We start from the raw sequence: 12,374 nt of genomic DNA, 5'->3' as shown, positions 1-12,374 counted from the left end.
AAATGTTTGGTGTGACGATATATAACGCTGCAGCTGATTCACATAATTGAAAGAGATGAAATGAAACACAGACGTGGAAAACTGAACGTGCGAGTGTGTTTGTATGAGTAATAAATACTAATTAGGTTTTGATTCTCGTCTGGAAGTAACACTGCTGGCGTTGTCTTTCAACAAGAACCGAGATAAAATCTGAATAGAAACACAGGTTCGGTGTTATGCAGGTGAGCTCATAAAAAAGTGGCCTTTTCTCTCAAATGGTGTTATTTTTCTCATTTTTAGAGGTCCAAACACTATAATTATTCAATATTACAGTAGAAAACAAACATATTTTTGTAGAAAGCCAGAGAATTTCTGGAATTTTGTATCCTGATAATTACCTTCCACTCAGGGGTACATTTCCAGATGTCAGCAGGTAGTGGGATGTTCTAATGACAAAAAAATAAAGATAACAGCTGAGTTGTTTGCTAAATAGTAAAAAATGAACCAGATATAATGGATCGACAATTAAAGCAATTTGATACAGTAACGATTAACAGACAACAATAATAATGCCACCATTAAATGAGGGATAAATAATGAAACAACTGAAAAATAGCTAAAATATTTTATAAATTTTTCATATTTGTCACGTTTAAATGATGTCTGACCGACAGTCAGTTGAAATAATTCACCTTAAGTTATGGATAAATGGTTGGTGTGACTTTATAAAATGCTGCAGTTGATTCACATAAATGAAAGAGATTAAAGGAAACACAGAAGTGGAAAACTGAACATGTGAGTGTGTTTGGATGAGTTATAAATACTAATTAAGTTTTGATTCTTATCTGGAAGTAACGCTGCTGACGTCCTTTAACAAGAACTGAGATAAAATCTGAAAGGCATCAAATTACTAATAACTGGTATTTAGGTGTAGTTGTTACGTGGCTTTTCTTTTGTTATGTTTAGTGGGTGGATTAACACTGAGGAGTGGCAGGATCATCATCTTTATCTGAAAGTTGTTGTTAGTGTTTTTAATCTGCTCCTGATCACTGAGGAAACACAACTTCCACAGAAACACTCAGGATTTCTATGTATCTCATCATCATAATGAAAATTTTAGTTGCTCTAGTCATGCAGGAAACTTTATTTCTTTTATAAAAGTTAGTGAGAAACCAATAAATGGAGGCAGAAACTGGAAACTTGCATGTGTGTAGAGAATGTCTTTATTTAATAATTCAATTAACTAATTTGTTTAAATTCATATATATATATATATATATATATATATATATATATATATATATATATATATATATATATATATATATATATATATATATATGGCTTGACATTTTATCAAATCATAAAAATCTCACATTATTGTTGTTTAGAAAAGCAAGAACGGCCATTAAGTTGAACTAATTCACCGTAGGTTATGGATAAATGGTTGGCATGACAATATAAGGCTGCACAGTGGTGTAGTGGTTAGCACTTTCGCCTTGCAGCAAGAAGGTCCCTGGTTCGCGTCCCGGCTTTCCCGGGATCTTTCTGCATGGAGTTTGCATGTTCTCCCTGTGCATGCGTGGGTTTTCTCCGGGTACTCCGGCTTCCTCCCACAGTCCAAAAATATGCTGAGGTTAATTGATCATTCTAAACTGCCCGTAGGTGTGAATGTGAGAGTGATTGTTTGTCTCTGTATGTAGCCCTGTGACAGACTGGCGACCTGTCCAGGGTGTCCCCTGCCTTCACCTGAGTCAGCTGGGATAGACTCCAGCCCCCCCATGACCCTAGTGAGGATTAAGCGGTGTATAGATAATGGATGGATGGATGGATGACAATATAAAATGTTGCAGCTGATTCACATGAATGGAAGAGATTAAATGAAACACAGAAATGCAAAACTGAACCTATGAAAAATACATAGGACTTCGACGTATCTCACCATCATAATGAAAATTTTAGTCACTCCAGTCTTGCAGAAGCTTCCTGCATGACTGCTCCTGTCACGCAGGAAGCTTCATTTAATTTATTTGATTTATTTACACAATGTTATCAATTCAATAAACTGATTCATTTAAAAAAAAAAAATTGTGTATATATATATATATATATATATATATATATATATATATATATATATATATATATATATATATATATATATATATATATTCACAACATCTCACTGCTTCATCACTATAACACTCATATGAACTCATCCACTACAATTAGATAATTACCTTTTTTTTTTAGCATGAACACATTGACAATTCTTTATTCTTTAGTCACCAAAAACAAATGAGATCATTCTTACGTTACGCAGTTTTTACACTGTAAGCACATGTAAGGCATGCTTGTATATGTTTTTTTCTATTTTATTGCATTCATGTATTCAGTAAATTGGTACATTTAGGATGTTTCTATGTTTTTGTCTCTCTGTTTTTGTATTCTGGTGGTTGCTCCTGACAGACACCTCCATGTTTTCTCTTTATGATGTACAGTGGGAAGAAAGCTACGTAACATCGTAGGAGTGTTGCTAAATTAATACAAATATTCCATGAACTAAAGATGCACTTAACAAATTATATTTTAGAGAACATACAGCCTTTCACCTAATATTGATGTGACACAGTGTATCTCTGATCTGTCATCAAAGCTCAAGTGTTTGTGGCTGATGCAGTTATTTCAAGAAAAAATGTGAACAAAACAGCCGGGTGGATGTTTTTTATCTGTTTGTACAGCTTCCTGATTATCACCTGAAGTTACAAATAGTGTAAAATTGAGCTTAATTAAACAAAACAACTAATATTTGTCTTTGATATTCGCTCACACACACCCTCATTAAAACCTTAAATGCCATTTAAAGAACATGAACACGTGTTTAATGCATTCTAAAGGTTTGTTCAACCTGCAGAAGAGGAAAAAAAAGACAAAGCAGGCAGCAGTTTCACATGTTAACATTGTGAGAAATTTGTGTTGCACGTGATGAGTGACAAGAAGCTGTATGGAACATGTACCCATAAAACAAACCTACATACCACAACTGGTGCACTTTAAAAAAAAACATACTTCATTTTCAAGCTCTCCATAGGCTGTGAATCATCTAATTTGACAGCCAGTTGCAGAACATTTAAAAAATTATTTAAAACCAGTTCTGCTGAGGTGTCTGCATAAGTGTCGTGTAACTTGCTTGTATGTACCCATAAAACATGTCACCTCCACATGTGCTGAATACTGAGCCTGTAGGTCTTAAAGGGGTTGATAATTAACAGAAAATGATCACTTCTAAGCAATGAAACCTTTTGGATCGATGCTAATACGAGCGGATGAGACTGATTGTTATGATTTTACATATCGTAGCAGCGTTTTCTGTTAGAATACACCATCACGTTCAGACCAAACTGTGCAGGTTCGTATCACTTGGCATCAGGACATGTGAGCTGCTTTTAACAGCTCAGTCATGGCAGGAATGCAGGAGGAAGTTTTCAGATGGTTGACTGCAGCAGCTTCAGATCAAAGTCTTACATGAGAGCCTAATAAACTGTCACCGTGCAGCCAAGAGACACATTTCACTCAATTCCAATCATCACTTTGTTCGAGACTAAATGCCGCTGCATTTTATGGAAGGAAAGTTTTGTACCAGACAGACTGGCGACCTGTCTAGGGCGTCCCCTGCCTTCACCTGAGTCAGCTGGGATAGGCTCCAGCCCCCCCATTACCCTAGTGAGGATTAAGCGGTGTATAGATAATGGATGGATGGATGGATGTTTGTCCGTTTTTGAGTAATGTTGCTAACAGACAGACAGACAGACAAACCAATGCTGATCATCGCTTAACTCCATCGAGGTTCCGCCTCCTTGGCAGAGTAATAAAAGTAAAGTAGGTCCCAGAACAGACCTCTGTGAGACATCATACTTAACCAATGAAAACAACCATATGTGATTATTGATGAATACATAGAACCTTGTCCAATAGGATGAGAGTCAGTCTAAAGCTGGGCCAGATATCCAAACCCAGAGCCTCAGTCTGTCCAGCAGGAGTCTCTGAACCACTCTGGCACTAATGAGATCATTAGTGACCCTCAGTATTCAGTCTCTGCAGCTTTACAGCACAACTTTAGGAAAAGTAATGATGTCTTTCAGTCGGTCAGGCTCCTGTATTTGGGTTCAGAGTGAAACAAAAACATACGGTGAGGCGGCATTTCCTTATTATAACCCACATCTCTGGAACAGCAGAAGACCAAAGGGCAGCAGAAAGCGCTGGCGTTTTGAAAACAAACTCAAGGAGCTATGGGTTGTTTGTACGGTTTTATTGCTTTTTGTTTTGTTTCTGTTTCCTGTAAAGCACTTTGTGTAGTAAAGTAAAATGCTGTATAGATAAAGTCTAGTGTAGTTGTACTGTGCTACTCCTGCTCTGGTCATCTATAACGATGTCAATGATTTGATGGCAGGTGGGTTAAATCTAAGGGAGCAACAGTTTTACATTAGTATTTACTGAAATGTCAACCGGAGTTAATGTGATTTAATAAAAACTAACTGTAACCGACTGTCGTTTGGTTGGGAGTGAAATATCTCAGTAACTATTTGATGGATCGTCACAGAGGATGAACTGTACTGACTTTGTATTTTAAATCTCTTCCTCTACTTTCTTCATGATGGTTGACGTCAGTGGAATAAAACATTTAACCTTGAAGTTTGGTTACACACATTCATGTTTTCTAGTAAATTACCCCAGATTTTCTGTCTTCATCAGATCAAAATCATACATTATACTAAAATAACGATGCCCACTGCCACCATGTCAGCATTCTGATGTTGTATTTATTCTTTATTTCATCAGGAAGCCTCACTGAGACGGAGATCCTTCATGAAACATTTATGATGAGACAAGAAGCTGAATGGTCTAACCCACAAAAAAGCCAAACTGTTTTATATGATTTCTGTAATATTTTATGATCTAGATTTTAGTGGCAAAGTGGTTGAACCCACAACCCAAATGTAGCGTTACAGTGGCAATGTTAGACCATTCTTCAAAACACAAAACTTTGAACCTTTTTTTCTCAAAAACTACAGAAGGTGTGTTAGACCACTCTCCTTCCAAACCCTTCAACCGATCACAACAGAAATGACACAACTACGACGCATCTAAAGGCAACTTTTACAAAAGTCATAAAAGATGAAACTATTTTAAAATCTCTAAAGCCTATGAAGGATGTAGTTTAGGAGGAAGTTTGCTGTTCAGTCTATTTAAAAAGGGCACCGTCGCTGAAACCAGTTTGGCAAATTGTAGTTATCTAACAATGTAAATGTTTAAAAAAACATGTGAGATGGTTTGGAGGCTTTAACAGCAGGGGTTTACAGATTGGTTAGTACTTCTTCATATTTCACATTTCTCTGTGTAGGCGTGTCCTTTCAGTGGTTTGGCACAAACAACGAGTCCAAACGTTGGTGTAAAGTGCTGCAACAAACAGGATTTGGGAGCTGAAGTAATAATAACTTCTCCATATTCAAGTACAGACGTTAAAGTAAGCAGTCTTTAAAGACTTGAAAAGGAGAAACAAAACACACTTTACCAGATGCAAGACTTCACTTTTGGATTGTTTGCTATTTATTTGTATGACCCAGCGATGTGATTTGGGCTAAAGTGGTGCAGGGACTTCACACCTTTTGCATCCCGACTCATGCAGGTTAGGTTAGTAAAAAACATTATTGTAACAGGAGAGATTTCGGCCTTTATTTATTTATTTATTTATTTATTTTTAGGTGATTTCTAACAGCTGTTCATTTGTTTTTATACTTTACAGGTAAAAACAATGCAAGTTAATGTTTCAATATGAAATCACCTGACAGGCCCAAAACAAGAGCCAAAAGACACGGAAATGATTTTAAAATACGGTTATTTCCGCTCCCTTACCAGCACTTGTTTAATCTCCTGAAAATATAAACGTAAAACAAACACCTGATACAGTGGAGCTGCCTTGACACCTTTTGTTCAGGCTGTGGTTTGGTTTAGACTCGGTGCCGTTTCAAACACGTCTGCATAATCAAAACAAGTTTTCACACTGTTATTATTCCTGGGTGGGTCCTCTGTGATCTCAGACCCAGTAAGGAACAAGGAAACATTTGCTGGGTGTCATTTTACGAGGTGGTGTGTTTGTCGCTGTTCACCTTATAACCTATTTCCTCCTGATAATTTGACTGCAGCTCACCTCCACAGTGTTTCAGCGTTTATCAGTTTGATTTTCAGCACCACTTCAATCACAATGTGAACAGTGAAGAAACAGTCGCCTGATTTTCTCAGACTGTCTTTCAGTCTTAAAGGAACTTTCTGAACAGTCTGTCATCACACAAGTTCAAAACAGTTTCCAACTGAACTTGGATCCTGTGGTCTGAATGCTCTTGAGGTTTCTTAGATTGCTCTTCACAATTGGACTTAAATGTTAAAGGTTTGTTTGCGGCTGTGTATTTTAATCCTCATTAGTTGTTATTTTGGTGACAACTCCTGATTCTGCCTGTGCTGTTGTATCTTCATTCATTATACACAAAACACCACAATGATTAATCATCTCCACCTATTAATGATTTTCACCTAAAATTACATTCATATATGACTACTTTGTCTGTGAAAATATGCCTCATGGAGATAATGTTACACTAATGTAATGACTTGTCAACATAACAAGTGTATTTGTGCCAGTAGTGTCTACAAAGTGTTCTCTGCCAATACAAGATGTTTTAATGGACAAACCACCAAAAAGTATTGAAAGCCTTCTTCTTATAATAACTGACTGTGGTAACCAAAGTATAGTTAATATTTTAAGGTGATAATTAGGAATGCTGATGATCACACAGGTTGTATGACTTTTTTTTAACTAAAGCACCTTATACCTTAAGTTACGCTGAGTCAGTTTTGTTTATATATTCATCTATCTTCTGAGAAATATGTTTGAAGGAGAGACAGTGAGGCCTTTAATTAAAACAACACCAAAGCTAACATCAAGCATGGTGGTGGCAGCATTATGTTCCGGGGCAGATTTGGTACAAGTGGAACTGGTGCTTTACACACAAGTAAACTGATTAACAGAGGAGGATGATTACCTCCACATTCTAAAGGAAAACCTAAAATCACCTTGGACTCAGTTGGGTGTTCCAACTCGACAATGACTCGAACACACATCAAAAGTGCTAAAGAAAAGGTCAAATTAGGAATTTAGGAATTTAACCAAAGTATATTTAATGTTTCGTGGTGACCTTTAGGAACCCTGATGTCCACACAGGTTGTATTGATTTTTTCTCTATCAGTCAAACTGAGTCAGATTTATTTACAGTATATAGGAGAATATACAGAAATACAGACTTGAAAGGACATGGGAATCTATGTTTGAGAATCTCCCTAAAAATGCCATAGAAGAAAAGAAAAGAAAGAAACCTTAAGAAGCACAACAGAGGAGGAATTTCTCTTTGCGAACAGACAGATGTGCACTAGATAAACTACACAGCAGGTTGACAGTGTGAAAATCAAAGCAAAATATTGTCAGTGAGACCTTTTTACTACAGCGACATGTACAAGGCTTTACTATGGACTCTTGAGTTAGATGGTTGGCTAATATATTTGTTATGTGAAACATGTTACATCACACAAAACATCAAAACCAAGAAGTTACTTAAGATGTTTATTTGTTCGTTAATTGAGAGTCACTAGGAGGAACAAGAGTTCAAAAAAAGCCTCTGAATTGCCACACAATGTCAGATGTAAAACAGCTACCGGTTTTAATTCAAAACTAAGTGTTCCCTCTTTCAAAGTCCTCTTCAGCTTCCTTGTGCTGGATGTTTCATTCATGTCACTGACTAAAATGCCATTGAGGAAGGTCTTACTGAAACCGGAACAAAAACTTCGATTTACATTTTACCAGGAAACTCAGTTGAACTTAAAGCACTGCAAACACTGGAATATACATTTGCCATCATACAACCTTGAAAAAACAATCACCCTTCTTCCATAAATTGTACAACCCCAAAGCTCCATTTTTAATTCAGAGGTTCTGTTGAAGTTTTAAGTTGTAAGCCAAAAGTCGTGAAAAATACTTTTTTCAGACATTTTACAGCTGTTTTTATGACCTGAGCAGAACTTTGTCTTCTTCCTTCCTAAAGCAAGACTCAGTTTTCACATATTTCATGGTACAGTAGCAGGTTGGTGGTGGTGGTGGTGGTATAACCTGATGGATGAGGCTGTTTAGACTGACTTTTGTTCCCCCTCCTCCAAACTGTCATGTTCCTGTCACCTTTTACTCTAAAGCCCTTATGTGTCTTTCTGAGAAGCGCAAAGCAGTAAAAAAATAACTTTCATGCCCTATATATTTTTTTCAGTTTGTTATCTGTTGCTTGCATGGATTTCCCCTTCAGAGCTTTAAATTCCTCCAGAAGGGAATGTTGTTGTTGCCGATGCTGGAGCTGCATGTCTTCAAGTGACTACGTTAGTTTGAAAATGGCAATTAATTCTACAAAAAGAGCTCTAATTCAGATATGCATGAGAAGCACTTTAAGCTACTGATAATTAGAAATGTATGTGAAGTCGGTGTATTGGATGTAAGCCAGAGTTGATGTTAATTTGTGGAACCAGATGAAGAGAACGTCTGCAGGCAGTTTTACATAACCTGTCTTCTCATGATTGCTATCTTGACAGGGAGCAATTTTCTGCTGTAAGAATGAGGATAGCTCAAAAACGTTCATCATGTCTTCTTGTTGATACTTTAGTTTCTGATTCTTTTGTTCAGACATTAGGTGGATAAATAGATGCTAATTACCTTCTAGACAGTTTCAGCGAACACATCTCACCTTCCGGTAAATGCCGGCTGACACGTCACATGCGTCAGTGAGACGCTTCTGAGGAAGGCAAGAGCATTTGCCAAAACTGTCAAGAAGGTAATTAACATCTATTTATCCACCTAATGTCTGAACAAAAGAGTCAGGAACTTAAGAATGAGGATATTCAATAGCTCAGCTGCAGAAGAAGCCCCACAGGGCTTTGTCTGCTACCTTTGCTGTTGGCTGGTAGTTATAATTAACGATATGTCATTCTTCATTGGAACTTTTTATGATTTACTGCCAAACGGAAGTCCAGAAATAAAAACCCCGGCCCACAGAGGAATGTATGCCTGCATTTCCTTGTAGAATTTCTCCTGCATGACAAAAGTCACTGCGTCATCATTCTTGAATTGACCCGTCATTATCACCACCATCTTCACATGGAGGAGAAATCCTCTACACGGGTCAGTTATGGAAAATTGTGCTGTTTTGCCTGATCCACACCCAGTTTTATTTATCTAAGATACCAGAGAAAACAAATCAGTGAGTAAATCTTCAAGCTTGGCTGAAATAGATAAAGGTCTGTGTGATCTGTCATGCTTGACTTGAAACCAGAGACGAACCTGAAATTATTTTATGTGCCCCTACACACCTCAGAAATTATCTAACCACACTTGTTTGACCTCCAGCACCACTGTGAGGAACCTTTGGAGTTATTTTTGACCAGAATATGACCTTGAAATCACACACAGAAAACAAGGCTCTGTGACGACTTTGTTCCACCTGCACAACAGCATCTATCTCAAAGTGATGCTGAAACATTGCATCCATTTGTTGCCTTTAGGCTCGACTTCTGTGTTGCTTAATTAGCAGAAGGCTCCAAAAATCCTCCAGTTGATTTAAAACGCTGCTGCAGTGACAGAACTGACAGGAATTAGCAAGAGGGATGATATTTCTCACTTATTATCGCCTATCAACAATATGCCTCAGTCAAATAGACAGTTGATTCGATGTAATATGTAACCAGGTATGTTGTATTAAATCTGATTTAAAAGTAAAATTATTCATGACAAATTCTGACTTACAGTGAAGTTTTACTTGATATTCACAAGACATTGTGTTAGAGACATTAAGAATAAAATTTTACTATTTCTATATTTTTTGTTGTTGTTGTTGTAAACATTTTTAATGAAAATTTATGTCCAAAATCAGTTATACCCCCTGTAATTGTTGCAAATCTTTGACGAAATGCAGTTTCTACACCATTCCAAAGGATCCTGGATGCTATAGAGCATTTTAATGCGCTATAAAGTGAGAGAATCTGATACAACTAGTTTTCTTGTCAGTTGCAGTCATTTGCAGCTCATGACTAAAATCAAAGAGCTGATTGAGTTTGTTATGAAGGTCGATAACTGAGAGACAGCTGCACACTGTGGCAGCTCACAAGACAGGAAAAGTCTATCTTTGTGTTGTCAAGTGACAAAACGTGAAAAGAGCAATACACTGAAGATTATAAAGGTGAGGTAGAAAGGAAAAGGAAACCCTGAGCGGGCAACAATGACAGAGTCCAAGGAGAATCCAAGGATCAGCACCAAGATCTTCCTGGTGAATGTGAGAAGTTCTGATAGCAATATGTCAATCAGATATTGGACAAGACTGGTCACTGTGGATCAAAACCCAAAGAGGACTCCAACTCTTTAAATCAGACACACAAAAACTCAGCTGGACAAGTTGGTCATGTGGTCAGATGAGATGAAAATGGAGTTGTTTGGACACGCGACCAAAGAAAAGAGAAGCTTCAACCTCAAAACACCATCCTCACAAGCAAACTTGGTGGAGAGAGTGTGATGCTTTGTTGGTGTTTTTCAACCTTGTCAAAGTAAAGGTTATCGTGAGACAAGAGGACAACATTTAGACAGCACTGGACTTTCTAACAGGACAATGATCGGAAGCACAGCACCGAAGTGGTGAAGAAATTCTTAGCAGAAGACAATAAGAAGAATCTGTGGAGGAGCCGAAGACCAGAGTGAGGATACTTTTAACCACAAAGACCTGTAGATCGACACAAAAGAGGAGCAAAAGAAAATCTCAGTGGGCACATGCAGAAAGACTCTTAGCAGTTATAAAAACTGTTTGATTGATGGGATGACAACGAAAGACTTTGACACAGGGTACTGAGAAATGATATAAGTCGTTTCAGACGTGACATTTTCAGTAAAAATAGAAAAACAACATGATAACAGCTCAAATTTAACATCTTGAACACAATGTCATTTCCAGCCGGAAGAAACCTACTGATTAAAATATATATACCATATCTTAATTTGGCCCATAGGTCGAGGCTGGTGTGAATGATTTTTTTGGGCTTCACTGTACATACAAATCATAAAGCAGGTGTATGTTTACTGCTGTAATGCTGTGTATTATCTTTTTTTCCCTGGCGTTTGTTGTTCTGGATAATCTTCTTATGATTGTGTGTAAAAAATCTTAATTAAGAGATGAAGTGATACATTTTTTGGTCTCTGATGTTACTTTTTGCAGTAACTTCTACGATGGGATGCATCCATTTTTGGCTTGTGCTTTATTTCAGATGTCCCTGATAGGTGGACATTTTAAACAGAAGGTTACTGGATTAGGTAGAGTCACAGGGAATTCATATGTGACCTTTTGATAACTTGTTGGAAATGTTTGAAACTCTGTAGATGAATAATTAAGTTCTCATAAGTGGAAGCCAAAATGTCCATATCTCAAGTAACTTCTATGCTCGGCTTCCCGTAATCTTCTGTTTATCTGTCAGTGTCATGACATTTCTGACCTTCATCTGAAAGAAATATGTTGACGGAGCAGTTTGCAGGTCTGATCAAGATTACAACGGCTGCGTGACTCCAAACGGACGAGTGAGAAATACTTATAAACGTTGCCACAAAGTTGTTCACGACTCTCTGGGGTCAGACGCTGAAGACTCAGCAACAGAGTTTTAAAGGCAAAAAAGTTTTGTCTTTTAGTGGGCAGATTTATTCTAACAAAACAATCTGATCTACAGAGAGATTCCAGTTTGCATGTGATTAATTTAGTTTGTACTTTTCTACAATGCAACATAGAGAGATGGCACTTTATATGACAAGAAAGATGAAAAATTCAGCTCTGCTGTAGAGAAAAGTACTTTTCTACCTTTGTTGAAATAAATAACTGGATCATTTTTCCTTATTATACAAATAAAGCAAAGAGAAAAGTGCTGACATTAAGCAACACGTGACAAGTGAACAACGCAAGACATCTTAAGGTGTTTGAATATGAAGGGGCTGGGTTGTTGGCGAGTTTAATATTATGTTAAATATGGAGAATAATGGAGTTTGTCCTGATTCTCAAAGGAGAAGCACAAATGCAGCAGCTTTAACAGTTAACAGACAGTCAGAAATTCCTACATAGATCACAATGTAATCCTGCTATCAGTTTCTATAGCATATAAGAACTGCCGAGTCTTTCTTTCGTAAACCCAAAACATCTTTAGGAGTCCAAACATGTCTTCTCTGGATGACCTCTGACCTTTTGACACATGGGCACTTCTTCAACAATTATGCTAATCTACTG

Source organism: Amphiprion ocellaris, chromosome 15 (genome assembly GCF_022539595.1).
Source record: "Amphiprion ocellaris isolate individual 3 ecotype Okinawa chromosome 15, ASM2253959v1, whole genome shotgun sequence".
NCBI classification, from domain to species: domain Eukaryota; kingdom Metazoa; phylum Chordata; class Actinopteri; family Pomacentridae; genus Amphiprion; species Amphiprion ocellaris.
The sequence above is the reverse complement of the archived record's forward strand: the minus strand, read 5'-3'. Positions refer to the sequence as shown.